The sequence below is a fragment of the Capra hircus genome, chromosome 25, assembly GCF_001704415.2.
Source record: "Capra hircus breed San Clemente chromosome 25, ASM170441v1, whole genome shotgun sequence".
In the NCBI taxonomy this organism is placed as follows: domain Eukaryota; kingdom Metazoa; phylum Chordata; class Mammalia; order Artiodactyla; family Bovidae; genus Capra; species Capra hircus.
The window spans coordinates 36,885,992-36,903,866 of NC_030832.1; the positions used below are offsets into that span (position 1 = coordinate 36,885,992).

The 17,875-nt window shown below is 43.7% G+C and overlaps 1 non-coding gene across 1 annotated transcript; it reads left to right on the forward strand.

The window, feature by feature from the left end:
* Nucleotides 6,846–6,918, forward strand: TRNAE-UUC. Its single transcript has one exon. It is a non-coding gene; the product is annotated as a tRNA-Glu (tRNA).

The following is a 17,875-nucleotide window of genomic DNA, read 5'->3' on the forward strand; positions in this document are numbered from 1 at the left end:
CACAGCCAGAGAAAGCCTGCATGTGGCGAGGAAGAGCCAGAGCAGCCAAAAACAAAGACACTTTTAAAAGTCAAGTAAGGAGGAAAAGGGTTTATGTGACCTCTCTATACTAGTTTTATAAAGAAAGGAAAATGCAGGGTGCCTGGAGTGTGGTGAGGAATAGGGGGCAGATAATGCTGGAGTGGGACATGATGGTGTTAAATGTTTCATACTTCTTTCAGTAAGGAATTTGGGATTTTATTCTAAGTATGATGGGAAGCTGTATTAGTTAGAATTAGGTCCCACTATGACAGAATACCTCAAATTGTGTGTGTGTGTGTTAGTTGTGTCCAACTCTCTGCGACCCTACAGACCATAGCCCACCAGGCTCTTGCGTCCATGGAATTCTCCAGGCAAGAATGCTGGAGGGGGTTGCCATTTCCTTCTCCAATACCTCAAATAATCAGAGCTTAAACAAGATGAAGTTTGTTTCTCTCTCATGTAAAAGTGTAGATAGGCGTTCCAGAGCTGGTGGGTTGCTCCACTGTGTCAGAGACCCATACACCTTGTATCTTGTTTCTTCACAGTGCCATTGCCTCCCCTCCCAAGTTCACCTCTTGGTTTATTCCAGCTTCAGCCATCATTCCTGTTACAGCAGCAAGAAGAGGCTGCTTTTTAAAGGACATACACACAACCTATTTGTCTCTCCCTGGTCAGAACTCAGTCCTGTGTCCACATCTAAGTGCACAGAGGGGCTCTGGAAAATATATTCTTTATTTTGGGCTTCTGTATCCGCTTGTAAACTTCACAGATTCTATTACTGAAGTGGTAGGGGAGAAAGGACATTAGGATAAAACCATGGTTTCTGCCACGGAAGCCATTGGAAGGATTGTAGGAGGGGCAAGACATGATCTGCTGTTCGCTTTAAAAAAAACAATCATTCTGTCTGCTCTAGGGGAAATGGTTACAGTGGGAATGATTGGAACCAGGGCAATTAAGAGGTGAGTTCAGCAGTCCAAGTGAAGGGGGCCACAGACCAGGTTGTAGGAGTGGGTTGGAGAGTAATGAACTGATAGAGGGAATGCTTTGGGAGGTCAAATCCGTAGAATTTGTTAGTGGATTATATGCGGGAGGAAAGGAAAGAGGCATCAATGGCAGCATCTCTAGAGAGGCACTGTCCTGTATTACTCTCTGTGATGATGAAAGTGCTCTGTATCTGACTGTCCAATATGGTAGCTGCTGGCTACATGTGGCCATTCACCATTTGAAATGTGACTAGGAAAGCTGAAAATCTGAAATTTTTATGTTTTTAATATTTATTTCTTTATTTGGCTGCGCTGGGTCTTAGCTGCAGCATACAGGATCTTTTTTTTCTTTTCTTCGGCATGCAAACTCTCAACTGTGTCATGTGGGATCTAGTTCCCTGACCAGGAATCAAACGTGGGCCCCATGCATTGGGAATGCAGAATCTTAGCCACTGGACTACCAGAGAAGTCACCTGAAGTTTTTATTTAAGTTGACTTAAATTGAAATAGTCACGTGTGGTTAGTGGCTACCATATTGGACAGGGCAGCTCTAGATTTTTGTTTTGAGCAACTGGGTGGCTTATGGTGCCATTTATTGGTGGAAAAAAAAGGAGACTGTAGCAAGTAAAGGTTAGGAGATGTTGATAGCCAGAAATCAGTAGTTTTGCTTTGGATGTGTTTATTTGAGATACTTGTGAGACCTCCAAGTAGTTAATCAAGTAGACAGGTGGATACAGGTAGACAGGAGTTTAGATTTGCAAGTGAGGCCGGAACTGGAAATGTAGGTTTAGGAGTCCTCAGCATACAGGAGCTATTTCAAGCCATGAGACTGGAGGAGGTCACTTAGGCACAGCATGTAGATAAAGAAGAGGGCACAGAACTAAGCTCTGGGGACCCCGTGGATACTTGATTTCACCTCTCCAGTTCTCACAGCTGCAAATGCATACCGGATGTGTGCTTAGTCACTGTCGTGTCTGGCTCTTTGCAAATGCGCATTAACAGCCCTAAAAAATAAAACGCAACACCAAGTCACATCCAGATATGCAGTTATAACATCTCAGACCACTTTAAACATTCCTTCTTGAGTTCACAGTTTCCAAATGCCACCTGTTCCTCCTGGATTTCTTATTAGCCAAGGGTTGTTTCTTACTGTCCTGAAACTTTGAACAAATTGGTAGACTTAGCTACCACAAACCCCGATGTACACGGGGGTACATGGGGGAGGAAAATTAGAACGTTAATATGGATTGTGATCTTTTACTGTTAATTTGTGCCACGGTGTGTGGTGGTGCAAGGAGGCAACCACCTCTGCCCCTCCCAAACCCTATCGGGGAGTAACAACCCCTATTTCCCCTTTATAATCAGAGCACAGCTAGCACAGGAACACCGGCTTTTGCCATTGCCCCAGTCGGGGGAGGAGTCCCAAATGGCCAGGTGGAACCCTCATTGGGTTCCCTGGCGAAAATACCTCACACCCTTGGACAATGACGTTCACAGAACATGAATGATTTGGGGGATGGAAAGTGAATGTTTTCAGATAGCAAAGTAATAGTGAGAGCTGCCACCCTCCACCTCCCACCCCAACCTGTGGTTTCTGAAGCTCTGATATTGGCTGAGCGATAATTGACACTGGATTTCAGTCACTGTGTGAGATCACATATCATTTTCTACAAGAAAGTGTCCCAGCCTCACAGGTGCAGTCTCCTGGGTACTGCTAGATCTGTTTTCAGAACACAGTTTCATTGTTCGATACGACCAGCTGCTTCTCGTGGATGGGAAATGGATGGGAAATGTGATCATGGCCCTGGCTGGCCAGCTGTCATTTCTCTCACTGAGGAATGAGTTGCTTGGTTGGAGACAGTTTTGTCTGGACCACCCTGTGTTTACACAAAGTCAGTAACTCTAGGGTTGGTGAAATAGAGGCATGACCTGCAGGGAAAGAAAACTTAAATACAGAATAAGTGTTTCTTCAGAATATTTAAATGACCACACCTTCAGTGACAGAAGGCCTGATGAAAATTGACCTGCCAACTAGATTCCTGAAAGTTTCCCAAGAAGCCTGGGGCTCTCTTCAGGCCTCAGGACTGTATCCAGCCTCCTAATGATTTCACTTACTGTTTATAATACTTTTTTTTCTCAGTTATTTTCTTCGTTTCTCCAAATAAGGATCACATTATATTCCAAAAATGATGGTTTTCACTTCTTTTGATTTTAAAATATCTCTAATTACTTTCTCTTGTGTAATTTAGTTGTTTGAACTTCTAGAACTAGTTACATAATAGTGGATATCTTTTCTCCTGTAAGAAGAAAAATGTCAGAAGAAACTCTTTAACAAAGCTGTAGTTGCCTTGGCTGTGACCAGCGGCCTGGGTTCTGGTGGTGCTTCTCCTTTGCCAATTGGAGTTGTGATTAACTTAGGGTAAGGCAAGGCATGGAAAGCTTTAAAAGGGATCTTCACAAAATATTACCTGTTTGTCCTTTGATGTCCCTTAGGAAGGGCTGGGAGCTGGCAGGCGGCCCACAGGTAAAATGTGAGGTGGGGCTTGCTTACTGCTGGCTGCAGAGTGAGGAAGGGGCGCACATTTCAGCAGGCGATGAAGAGGGGATGGTTCCACGGTGACCCATATACCAGTTAATGTCTTAAAGATCTTAATTTCTTGACTTGGATGCTTACTGCTTTGTGCTCAGTTGTGTTCGACTCTTTGCAAGCCCACAGACTATAGCCCGCCAGGCTCTTCTGTCCGTGGTGATTTTTCAGGCAAGAATACTGGAGTGGGTTGCCATGCCCTCCATCAGGGGATCTTCTGAACCCAGGGATTGAACCTAGGTCTCCTGCATTGCAGGGGATTCTTTACTGTCTGAGCCACCAGGGAAGCCCATGAATACTGGAGTGGGTAGCCTATCCCATCTCCAGGGGATCTTCCTGACCCAGGAATTGAACTGGGGTCTCCTGCATTGCAGGTGGATTCTTTACCAGCTAAGTAAGGGGAAGCCTGGACACTTACTTTATTTTAATTTTTTGTTAACTAAGACCAAAATATTTTCACAAAAGCACTGTTTTAGGTAATTCTCTGATGGTCCAATGGTTAGGCGTTGGTGCTTTCACTTTGGAGGCCAGAGTTCTATCCTTGGTCCAGGAACTAAGATCCCACAGCTGAGGCCAAATATTTTTTTTTAAAGCACTTTTTTTTTAGCTGTATCTCATAGATTCTGAAATGTTGTAGTTTTTGTTATTATTTTCTAAATACTCTGGTTTTGATTTGTACTTCTTATTGACTGAAGAGTTTCTTTTAAAGACATATATGTAGCAGCTCAGACATTTTCTACTACAAATCTGTAGCTGGTACAAATCACCTCCCTTCTTCACTATCCAGTTCATGTTCCCTTTGCCTTTGGCCTGCAAAAAAAAAAAGTTTTTTTTTTAAAGAGAACAATACAAAAGTATTCAGGTGACAGGGACATTTTTTTCTTCTTAGTTTTAATATTAATGTTTAGTGATATTACACAATGATCAGAGAATGATGTATGTGTATCAGTTCTATTTCTTTTTAACCTAATGAGGCTTTCTTTGTAGCCTAGTATTTTGTGAATTTTCTCTGGGTACCTGAAACTCAGGTGTGTCTGATAATATCAGACCTACCTTATTAATTATGCTGTTGAGTTCATCCAACTCCTTGTTTACGTACTTGTAGAGTTTTTCATAATGTGAAGTCTCTCTCTGTTTTTTGGCTGCACCACCCACTTGGCATGTGGGATCTTAGTTCCCTGACCAGGGATGGAGCCCAGGCCCCCTGCAGTAGAAGCATGGAATCTTAACCACTGGGCTGCCGGGGAAGTCCTGTAAAGTCCCTCCTTTACTTTTCTGTCTCAGAGAGAGAAAGACAGCCCCCTGCCAGGACTTGCCAGTCTGATTGTCATCCACTCCAACTCTTCTGTTTCTCTGAGTTAAACTGGGTCCAGGTAGCACCTCTCTGAGCCTCTGTCTACTCAGTTCCCCCATCTCAAACACCTGAGACAGATCCTGCAGGGCTTTTGGGTGTTATGTATTCCCCTCACCCTTGAGAAACGTAATGTCTTTGCTCTTTTTAAGATCTGCAAAAGCCATGACCTGGCTGCCCTTTCTTCCATGCACACCTCCACTAGAACCTCACTACTTTTGGCAGCCAATTCCATTTGAATTGTGATTTGAAGCTTGAGCTAGTTCATTGTTTTGCTGAAACTGGAATTTGTATTTTTGTTTATTTTCCCCATTGCTTTTGTTTTAGAATTTTATGTATTTTTAATATAAATTTATTTATTTTAATTGGAGGCTAATTACTTTACAATATTGTAGTAGTTTTGCCATACATTGACATGAATCCACCACAGGTGTACATGTGTTCCCCATCCTGAACCCCCCTCCCACCTCCCTCCCCATCCCCATTGCTTTTGGATGACTGCAAAAAGATAGTGAGGAAATACTCTTTTTATGCTACTGTCTTCAAAATGGAAGTTTCTATGGTTTTTAATATAATAATGGTGAACCAATTCACTTCTGGATAGTACCAGCATGCCACAGGGAACCATCTGTAAATGTGGCTAGAATCTTTTTACCCTTGTTTAGCCGATCATAGGGTACTCCTTCCCAAATGGGGCAAATGAAAGCATATGACAGGGGAGGGGAGGAGGGTATAAAGACGTAAACAAAGCTTGGGTAACTTACACAGGCCTTCAGAATCTGGAGTCTACTTAGTAATGGGAAGCTCTGGGCTGCCCCATTTTGAAGCAAGATGGATTAAACAATGCTCAGCTTGAGTTTCATGGTAACTTTCTATTCCAGTTATTTCCATGGGACTTCAGGAGCAAGACAGAACATGTTTCCTGAAAGGAGAATAGTTATAGCAAGAGTAGCCCCTGCTCCCAAAACTAGAGGAAGCCTGCATGAAGCAATGAAGACCCAGAGCTGCCAAAAATAAATAAATAAGTAGTTGTCTGCTGAAATGTGGTTTTGCTTCAACCCCCCTGGGGTCCCCACTGTGACGCTCTGTCGGCCATGCCGAAATTCAGTGGACTAGACGCCTCCAGCACCACGGCTGGCGAGGCCATGAGGGCAGTTTGCTCTGCAGTCTGCACTAGTTTCAAAACTCCTTTCTTGTCTTCTCCTCACTCGAACAGAGTTGTTTTCAGGCCAACCAGTAAACGAGTTAAAGAAGGACTCCTAAGCAGATTTGCTTTATGCAAGCTGGCCTCGAGCCCATCCGGGCTCACAGATTCTTCTAAGGAAATCAGCCTGTCTTCCCATGGCCCCCACTGAGTAGGCAGCCCACTCTAGCAGTAGAATTTTGTGCTCAGAGTCGCTGGCCACAACTGATTGGTGGGTGGAAAGACCCATGATCCTAAGATAATCAAATCATATCACGACCTGTGGCCTTTAAAGTTGTCTGGTGTGGACTTCCCTGGTGGTCCAGTGGTTAAGAATCCGCCTTGCAATGCAGGCAACGTGGTTTCAATCCCCAGTCTGAGCCGATTCCACATGCCACAAGCAACTAAACCCGTGCATCCCAACTACTGAAGCCCCTGCTCTCTAGAGCCCACGCACAGCAGCAAGAGGACCCACCACACTGAGAAGCCTGCAAACCACAATGAAGAGGAGCCGGCACTCCCGCAACTGGAGGAAGCCTGCACACAGCAGTGAAGACCCAGTGCTGCCAAAGGTAAATAAACTATTTTTAAAAACAAGAAATAAAGTTGTTTGGTGTGATGAGACAAGCAAGGCAGACATCAGCTCTGCCCATGATGGAATAACAGGGTCTGCTTTCACCCTCCCACTTTAAATGACTTTAAAAATGGGCAAAGGGGAATTCCCTGGTGGCCAAGTGGTTAGGGCTCCACACTTTCACTGCTGAGGGCCCAGGTTCAATCCCTGGTCAGGGAACTAAGATCCTGAAAGCTGCACAGCATAGCCAGATTTTTTGGAAAAAAGGCAAAGTATATAAAACAATTGTTTTCAGATATTGAACAATAGGTAGCACAGAACGATAATACCTGACGAAAGGGAAAAGAATGTGTTCAGCCCTATTGCTGCCCCAATTTGCTGTCTGGATGGAGTTCCCAGGCTGTAGTTCAATGAGGGAGACCTGACGCACAGGCCACTGGGTTCCCTGAGTTGAGGAGACAGAGTTTAGATGAAGAGAGCTTGAGTTTACAGGGCAAAATATTGGAAGGGATGCTGTACCACGGAGACAGAGAAAGAGCTCTTGAAATCTTCAGAGGGTTTCTCTTGAGTCTTTGGCTAAGTACTTATCATCACATGTGAATGAAGAATCTCCTCAAGACTGTATAATGAACCATCAGAAAGGAGCAGGTGAAACATTCTCCGACGATCTCCCAAGTCTAGGAATAGTTCACATTCCTAATAGCCAGAATGGAAAACCTCATCATACACAAGGCACTGGAGAATACTCCGAAGACTATTTGCTAAATGATACTATAGACTAAAGGCTGCTTTGGTCCCCACTGACAAAACTTAAAAGCAAACCTTGAAAAAAAATTACAAAACTATTTCCAAATAGCTTAGCTGCATCCCAACAGAGAAGCCGAATATATTTAAAGGAATACAAAGAAATTCAGCAGCCAGATGTAAAATTCACAATGTCTGGCATCTAATGAGACAAGAATCAGATAGGAATTCCCTGGTGGTCTAGAGGTTAAGACTCCACGTTTTCACCGCCAAGGGCACAGTTTCGACCCTTGGTTGGGGAACTAGGATCCTGTAAGCCACGTGGTACAGCCAAAAGCAAACAGAGATTCAAAGAAGCAGGAAAACAACTCATAGTGAGGCAAGAAAACCAAGCAATAGAAACAGACTCAGAAATGACCCAGATGGTAGAATTAGCAAACAAGGACATCGAAATAGCTATTAAAAATATATATATATCTAGTTGAAGAAGCTTAAGCTGTTGAAGAAGCTTAAGCACAAGCATAAGAGAAGATAAAGAGGATATAAAAAGGCCCAAATCTAAGTTCCAGAAATGATAAATAAAATATCTGAGGTGACAAGTATAGTGAATGGGATAAACAGTGGACTAGACGCTACAGAAGAAAAGGCTATGAACTTGAAGCCATACCAATACCAACTACTGAAAATGAAATATAGTGGGAAAAAAGATGGGGAAAAAACCCCACAAACAGAAGCCCAGCAAGCTATGGCACAAGTTCAGGAACTGGTGGCGGCAGGTACCTCTGGAAGTGGGGTTAACATAAAGACTAAAAATCAGATTTTAGATTTAATTGAAGGTCAGTTTGCAAAGGCATTAGGCTCAACACCAAAAAGAAAAACCACCCAATTAAAACCCCTTCATGGATCACAGCCTTGTCGTGGTGCAGGGGCTTGTATAACTGAATGAAACTATAAGCCATGCCCTGCAGGGCCACCCAAGATGGGCGGGTCACCGTGGAGCGTTCTGACAAAACATGTCCACTGGAGGAGAGAATGGCAAGCCACTCTGGTATTCTTGGCGCGAGAACCCCATGAGCGGTACGAAAAGGCAAAAAGATCTGACTCTACACATGGGTATCGCCAGATGGGCGATCCTGAAATCAGATTGATTATATTCTTTGCAGCTGAAGATGGAGAAATTCTATACAGCCAGCAAAAACAAGACCTGACCGTGGTTCAGATCATGAGCTCCTTATTGCAAAATTCAGGCTTAAATGAAAGAAAGTAGGAAAAACAGCTAGGCCATTCAGGTATGGCCTAAATCAAATTTACTTATGATTATACAGTGAAGGTGATAAATAGATTCACGGGATTAGATCTGGTGGACACAGTGCTTTACTATTGACAAAGGTTCATAACATCGTACAGGAGGCAGTGACTAAAACCATCCCACCAAAAAAAGAAATGTAGGAAGACAAAGTGGTTGTCTGAGAAGGCTTTAAAAATAGCTGAGAAAAGAAGAGAAATGGAAAACAAGGGAGAAAAGGAAGGATACACCCAACTGAATGCAGAGTTCCAGAGGATAGCAAGGAGACATAAGAAGGCCTTCTTTAAGTGAACAACGCAAAGAAATAAAGGAAAACAATAGAATGGGAAAGATTAGAGATCTCTTGAAGAAAATTGGAGATACTAAGGAAACATTTCATGCAAGAATGAGAATGCTAAAGATCAGAAATGCTAAGGACCTAACAGAAGCAGAAGAGATTAAGAAGAGGTGGCAAGAATGCACAGGACAACTATACAAAAAAGATCTTGATGACCCAGATAACCACCATGTTGTGGTCCCTCACCTACAGCCAGATATCCTGGAGTGTGAAGTCAAGGGGAATTAGGAAGCATTACTCTGGGTGGCACTAGTGGTAAAGAATCTGCATACTAACGCAGGAGATGTAAGAGACGCTTACATCCTGGTTGGGTTCGATCCTCAGGTTGGGAAGATCCCCTGGAGGAGGGCACAGCAACCCACTCCAGTATTCTTGCCTGGAGAATCCCTAGGATAGAGGTCCATAGGGTCGCAAAGAGTCAGACACGACTGAAGTGACTTAGCACGCATGCATGCACTGTAAACAGCTGCTAGAGGTGATGGAATTTCAGCTGAGCTATTTCAAATCCTAAAAGATGATGCTGTTAAAGTGCTGCACTCAAATATGTCAGCAAATTTGGAAAACTCAGCAGTGGCCACAGGACTGGAAAATGTCAGTTTTCATTCCAATCCCAAAGAAGAGCAGTGCCAAAGAATGTTCAAACTACCATACTATTGTGCTCATTTCACATACTAGCAAGGTAATGCTCAAAATCCTTCAATCTAGGCTTCAGCGGTATGTGAACTGAGAACTTTCAGATGTACAAGCTGGATTTAGAAAAGACAGAGGAACCAGAGATTGCCAACATTCACTGGATCATAGAGAAAGCAAGGGAATTCAAGAAAAACATCAGCTTCACTGACTATGCTAAAGTCTTTGACTGTGTGGATCACAACAAACTGTGGAAAATTCTTAGAGATAGGAATACCAGACACCTTACTTGTCTCCTGAAAAACCTTTATGTGGGTCAAGAAGCAACAGAACTGGATGTGGAACAACACAGGTTCAAAACTGGGAAAGGAATACGACAAGGCTGTATATTGTCACCTTGCTTATTTAACTTATATGCAGAGCGCATGATGTGAAATGCTTGGCTGATTGAATCACAAGCTGGAATCAGGATTGCTGGGAGAAATATCAACTTCAGATATGCAGATGATACCACTCTAATGGCAGAAAGTGAAGAGGAGCTAAAGAGCCTCTTGATAAAGGTGAAAGAGGAGAGTGAAAAAGCTGGCATAAAACTCAACATTCAAACAACGAAGATCATGGCATCCAGTCCCATTACTTCATGGCAAATAGATTTTATTTTCTTGGGCTGCAAAATTACTGCAGTCAGTGGCTGCAGCCATGAAACTGAAATTAAAATTTCCTTGGAAGGACAGCTATGACAAACCTAGACAGCATATTGAAAAGCAGAGACATCACTTTGCAACAAAGGTCCGTATAATCAAAGCTATGGTTTTTCTGGTGGTTACGTACAGATGTGAGAGTTGGACCATAAAGAAGGCTAAGTGCCAAAACACTGATACGTTTGAATTGTGGTGGTGGATAAGACTCTTGAGAGTCCCTTGGACTGCAAGGAGATCAAACCAGTCAATCCTAAAGGAAGTCATCCCTGAATATTCATTGGAAGAACTGATACTGAAGCTGAAGCTCCAATACTTTCACCATCTGATGTGAAGAGCCGACTCATTGGAAAAGACCCTGATACTGGGAATGATTGAAGGCAAAAGGAAAAAAGGGCAGCAGAAGATGAGATGGCTAGATAGCATCACTGACTCAATGGACATGAATTTGAACAGTCTCTGGGAGATAGTGAAGGAGAGGGAAGCCTGGTGTGCTGCAGTCCATGGGGTAACAAAGGGTTGGACAGGACTCAGTGACTGAACAACAGCAACAGCCATTAAAAAGATGGGCAAAGGACTTAGTGAGACATTTCTCCAAAGAAGATATACAAACAGACACTAAGCAAATGAAAAGATACTGAGTATCCTTAGCCATTAGGAAATGCAAATCAAAATCACTTCGCACCTACTAGGATGGTTATAATTTTTCCAAAAAAGGAAAACTAAATGCCAGTGAGGATATGGAGAATTTGGAACCTTAGTACATTGCTGACAGGTATGTAAAATGCAGCAGCCACTGTGGAAAACAGTTTGACAGTTCCTCAAAAAGGTAAATATAGAATTACCATATGACTCAGCAGTTTCACTCACAGGTACAGGCGTACCTCGCAGATACTGTGGGTTTGGTTTTGGACCACCAAAACAAAGCGGATATTACAGTAAAGTGAGTCAGACGAAGTTTTTGGTTTCCCAGTGCATGTATAAGTTAAAAGTGAAAGTGAAAGTTCCTCAGTCGTGTCCAACTCTTTGCGACCCCATGGACTATAGTCCATGGAATTCTCCAGGGCAGAATACTGGAGTGGGTAACCTTTCCTTTCTCCAGGGCATCTTCCCAACCCAGGGATCAAACCCAGGTCTCCCACATTACAGGCGGATTCTTTACCAGCTGAGCCGCATATATAAGTTACGTTTACACTATACTGTAGTCTATTAGTGTGCAATAGCATCTTTCTAAAAATCAATGTATATACTTTAAAAATACTTCACTGCTAAAAATGCTAACCATCATCTCAGCGAGTCACCACCTTTTTGCTGATGGAGGATCTTGCCTCATTGTTGATGGCTGCTGACTGATCAGGGTGATTGCGGAAGACTGGGGTGGCTATTGCAAATTCTTAAAACAAGACAGTGATGAATTTTGCCACATTGATTGACTCTTCCTTCTACACATGATTTCCCTACAGCATGCAACTCTAATAGCATTTTACTTAGAGAACTTCTTCCAAAGTGGAGTCAATCTGCTCAAACCCTGCCGCTGCTTTATCAATTGGGTTTATGTAATATTCTAAATCATTTGTTGTCATTTCAACAGTCTCCAAAGCATCTGCACGAGGAGTAGTTTCCATCTCAAGAAACCACTTTCTCTGCTCATCCATGAAAATTGTATCATCTTCAGGCTCCACTCCTAATTCTAGTTCTCTTCCTGTTTCCACCACATCTGCAGTTGCTTCCTCCACTGAAGTCTTTTTTAAAAATTTATGTATTTTAATCGGAAGCCAATTACTTTACAATATTGTAGTGGTTTTTGCCGTATATTGGCATGAATCAGTCATGGGTGTACATGTGTTCCCCATCCTGAACCCCTCTCCCACCCCCCTCCCCATCCCATCCCTCAGAGTCATCCCAGTGCACCGGCCCTGAGCACCCTGTCTCATGCATCAAACCTGGACTGGCGATCTGGTTCACATATGATAATATACATGTTTCAGTGCTGTTCTTTCAAATCATCCCACCCTCACCTTCTCCCACAGAGTCCAAAAGACTGTTCTTTACATCTGTGTCTCTTTTGCTGTCTCGCATATAGGGTCATCGTTATCATCTTTCTAAATTCCATATATATGCGTTAATATACTCTATTGGTGTTTTTCTTTCTGACTAAAAATATGGAACACTTCACGAATTTGCGTTTCATCCTTGTGCAGGGGCCATAGCTAATCTTCTCTGTATTGCCCCAATTTTAGTATATGTGCTGCCAAAGCGAGCATTCCATGTGTATCTTTTTATTTACTACGTGTGCGTGCTAAGTTGCTTCAGTTGTGTCCAACTCTTTGCGACCCCATGGACTGTAGCCCATCAGGCTCCTCTGCCCATGGGATTCTCAAGGCAAGAATACTGGAGTGGGTTGCCATGCCCTTCTCCAGGGAAATCTTCCTGACTCAGGGATTGAACCTGTCTCTCCTGTAGCTCCTGCACTGCAGGCAGAGGCTTTACCTCTGAGTCACTGGGGAAGCCTTTACTTATTTACTACAGTGGAGTGCAAACTGCATTGGAAGCAGGTATTAAAAATAAAAGGATTGAGAATTTATTGGCAGTCCAGTAGTTAGGACTCAGCACTTTCACTGTCAGGGCCTGGGCTCAATCCTTGGTCAGGGAACTAGGATCCTGCAGGCTGTGTGGCCTGGCAGAGAGAAGAGTACCAAGACAGAGGAAGATCAAACACTCTCAGCGCTGCTGTCTTCAAGGGAAACTGTGATTCGCTCACTCTTTCTTCTGACATGACTCCTCTTCTATCTGGCGCTCCAGGCCCAGCGCAGCCGGTACACGCCTGCTTCCCCGCCGCAGCCCGGTGCTGAGCCGCAGCCTGGCCCCTGGGGGCGGAGGCCTTCCTCCGCTGAAGTCTTGAACCCCCTCAAAGTCATCTAAGAGAGTCGGGGTCAACTACTCCCAGGCTCCTCTTAATGTTGATGTTTTGACCTCTTCTAATGAATCATGAATGTTCTTCATGGCATCTAAAATGGTGAGCATTTCCAGAGGGTTTTCAATTGGCTGCCCGGATACATCAGAGGAATCACTACCTCTGGCAGCTATAGCCTTACAAAGCATATTTCTTAAATAATAAGATTTTATTACTATATGTAAAATAGATAGGGACTCTCTGGTGGCTCAGAGGTAAAGAATCCACCTGCCAATACAAAAGACTCAGATTCGATCCCTGGGTTTGGGAGATCCCCTGGAGAAGGAAATGGCAACCCACTCCAGTATTCTTTGTAGGGAAATCCCATGGGCAGAGGAGCCTGGCGGGCTATAGTCCCTGGGGTTGCAAAGTGTCAGACATGACTTAGCAACTAAACAACAACATACAATAGATCATCAACAAGGCCCTACTGTGTAGCGCAGGGAGCTGTACTGAGTATTTTGTGATAATATGTAACGGGGAATCCCATGGGCAGAGGAGCCTGGCGGGCTGCAGTCCATGGGGCCGCAAAGAGCTGAACATGACTGAGTGCACACACACACACACAAGGGAAAAGAATCCGAAAAAGATTCTTTGTACCTATATGTTCTATATCTATCTATATACATCACCGTGCTGTCCGCTGGAGTTAACACAACATTGTAAACCGACTCTGCTCCAGTGAAATTTAAAAAAAAAAAGGGGGGGGGGATAAGACTTGAAAATCAAAATGGCTCCTTGATTAATCTGCTGCAAAGTGGATATTATGTTGACAGGCATGAAAACATTAACCTTTTTAAAAAAATTAATCTATTCATTTATTTTCAGCCACACCCTATGGCATGTGGCCATACGCCAACCAGGGATCCAACCCATGCCCCCTGCATTGAAAGGGGAGTCTTAACCACTGGACCACCAGGGAAGTCCCCTGCCCCCCCCACCCCGGAAAATTTTATCTTGTTATCCTTCTCCATCAGAGTTCTTATATTTTGAAAATAGTCTTTTGTTTTCTTGAGCACTAGTTCTCAACAGTGGGCTTAAATATTCAGTAAACCATGTTGTAAACAGATGTGCTATCATGCAGCCTTTGTGGTTCCGTTTATAGAGCACAGGCAGAGTAGATTTAGTCTAATTCTTAAGGGCTCTAGGATTTTTGGAATGGTAAATGAACACTGGCTTCAACTTAAAGTCTCCAGATGCTTTAGGCCCTGATAAGAGAGTTAGCCTGTCCTTTGAAACTTTGAAGCCAGGCACTGACGTCTCTCTAGCTAGAAAGTCCTAGATGGCAACTTCTTTCAATAGAAGGCTGTTTATTCTGCATTGAAAATCTATTTAGTGTAACCATCCTCATTCATTATCTCAGCTAGATCTTCTGGATAACTTGCTGCAGCTTCTACATCAGCACCTGCTGCTTCACCTTGCACATTAACCTCGTTAACCAAACTCTGCTAGCTTCAAATTTTTCTTTGGCAGTTTCCTCACCTCTCTCAGCCTTCACAGAGTTGAAGAGAATTGAGTCTTGCTGGAAACAGTGTCAGACTTTATTTTTTGGGGCTCCAAAATCACTGCAGATGGTGACTGCAGCCATGAAAGTAAAAGACACTTACTCCTTGGAAGAAAAGTTATGGCCAACCTAGATAGCATGTTGAAAAGCAGAGACATTACTTTGCCAACAAAGGTTCATCTAGTCAAAGCTATGGTTTTTCCAGTGGTCATGTATGGATATGAGAGTTGGACTGTGAAGAAAGCTGAGCGCTGAAGAATTGATGCTTTTGAACTGTGGTGTTGGAGAAGACTCTTGAGAGTCCCTTGGACTGCAAGGAGATCCAGCCAGTCCATTCTGAAGGAGATCAACCCTGGGATTTCTTTGGAAGGAATGATGCTAAAGCTGAAGCTCCAGTACTTTGGCTACCTCATGCGAAGAGTTGACTCATTGGAAAAGACTCTGATGCTGGGAGGGATTGGGGGCAGGAGGAGAAGGGGACGAACCTGGATGAGATGGCTGGATGGCATCACTGACTCGATGGACATGAGTCTGAGTGAACTCCGAGAGTTGGTGATGGACAGGGAGGCCTGGCGTGCTGCGATTCATGGGGTTGCAAAGAGTCAGACACGACTGAGCGACTGAATGAAATGAAATGAGTCTTGCTCTGGGGCTTCCCTGGTGTCTCAGATGGTAAAGAATTTACCAGTCCGGGAGACCTGGGTTTGATCCCTGGATCAGGAAGGCCTCCTGCAGAAGGGAATGGCAACCACTCCACTATTCTTGCCTGGAAAATTCCATGGACAGAAGAGCCTGGTGGGCTACAGTGCATGGGGTCACCTGAATTAAGCTCTGGGTTAAAGGAATGTTGTGGCTGGTTTGACCTTCTATGCAGATCATAAATTTTTCTCCGTATCAGAAATAAGGTTGTTTTGCTTTCTTATCATTTGTGTGTTCACTGAACTAGCACTTTTAATTTCCTTCAAGAACTTTTCCTTTGCATTTACAACTTGGCTGTTTGATGCAAGAGACTTAGCATTTAGTCTCTCTTGGCTTTCAGCATGCCTTCCTCATTAAGCTTAATCTTTTTTAGCTTTTGATTTAAAGTGAGAGACACGTGACTTTCTTTCACTTGAACACTGAGAGGCCATTGTAGGGTTATTAATTGGCCTAATTTCAGTATTGTTGTTTTAGGGAATAGAGGGGCCCAAAAAGAGGAAGAAAGGGGGAGTAGCCAGTTGATGGAGAAGTCAGAACACATAGATCTATTGCTTAAGTTTGTTGTCTTCTATGAGTGCAGTTTGTAGTGCCCTAAAACAATTACAATAGTAGCATCAAAGATCACTGATCATAGATCAATATAACAAATATAATAATAATAAACCTTAACATATTTTGAGAATTACTAAGCTGTGATGTGGAGATGTGGAGTGAGCAAATGCTGTTGAAAAAAAAATGGTGCAGGCAGACTTGCTCAATGCAGGGTTACCACAAGCTTTCAGCTTCTAAAAAGAAGTAGTATCTGTGCAGTAAAATGAGGTATGCCTGTATATACCTAAAATGATTGAAAACAGGTACTCAAATTGTTATTGTTGTTTAGTTGCTAAATCATGTCTGACTCTTTTGCGCCCCCGTGGACTGTATCTCTCGGTTCTGCTGCCCATGGGATTTCCCAGGCAAAAATGCTGGAGCGGGTTGCCATTTCCTTCTCCAGCGGATCTTCCGGACCCAGGGATCAAACCCGTGTCTCCTGTATTGGCAAGTGGGTTCTTTACCACTGAGCTACCAGGGAAGTCCACACTCAAATACTTTCACACAAATGTTCATAGCAGCACTGTTCACAGTAGCCAAAAGGTGGGAATGACCCAAATGCCCATCAGGGGGTGAGTGGATAAAGGAATTGTGGAACATACACACAGTGGAATATTGTTCAGCCATAAAAAGGAGTGAAGTGCTGAAACACGCTGCAACAACGTAGAGGAATCTCAACAACATTATGCTGAAGTAAAAGAATTCAGATACAGAAAGGTCCATGTTGTATGATTACATTTACATGAAATATATCAGAATAGATAAATCCTTATAAATCCATAGAGACAGAAAGTATGTTGGTAGTTGCCTGGATTTGAGGGAGAGGGGACTGAAGAGTGACTGTCTATGAGGCTTTCTTTAGGGGAAATTAAAATGTTTTAGAACGAGATGGACACCGTGAACGTGCTAAATGCCCTGAATTGCATGCTTTCTAATGACTGCTGCTGCTGAGTCGCTTCAGTCGTGTCTGACTCTGTGCGACCCCAGAGACGGCAGCCCGCCAGGCTCCCCCGTCCCTGGGATTCTCCAGGCAAGAACACTGGAGTGGGTTGCCATTTCCTTCTCCAATGCATGAAAGTGAAAATTGAAAGTGAAGTCGCTCAGTCGTGTCCAACTCCTAGCGACCCCATGGACTGCAGCCCACCAGGCTCCTGCATCCAAGGGATTTGCCAGGCAAGAGTGCTAGAGTGGGTTGCCATTGCCTTCTCCGTTATAATGATTCAGTTCAGTTCAGTTCAGTTCAGTCGCTCAGTCGTGTCCGACTCTTTGCAACCCCATGAATCGCAGCATGCCAGGCCTCCCTGTCCATCACCATCTCCCGGAGTTCACTCAGACTCACGTCCATCGAGTCAGTGATGCCATCCAGCCATCTCATCCTGGTTCGTCCCCTTCTCCTCTTGCCCCCAATCTCTCCCAGCATCAGAGTCTTTTCCGATGAGTCAACTCTTCGCATGAGGTAGCCAAAGTACTGGAGCTTCAGCTTTAGCATCATTCCTTCCAAAGAAATCCCAGGGTTGATCTTCAGAATGGACTGGTTCGATCTCCTTGCAGTCCAAGGGACTCTCAAGAGTCTTCTCCAACACCACAGTTCAAATGCATCAATTCTTCGGTGCTCAGCCTTCTTCACAGTCCAACTCTCACATCCATACATGACCACAGGAAAAACCATAGCCTTGACTAGACGGACCTTAGTCGGCAAAGTAATGTCTCTGCT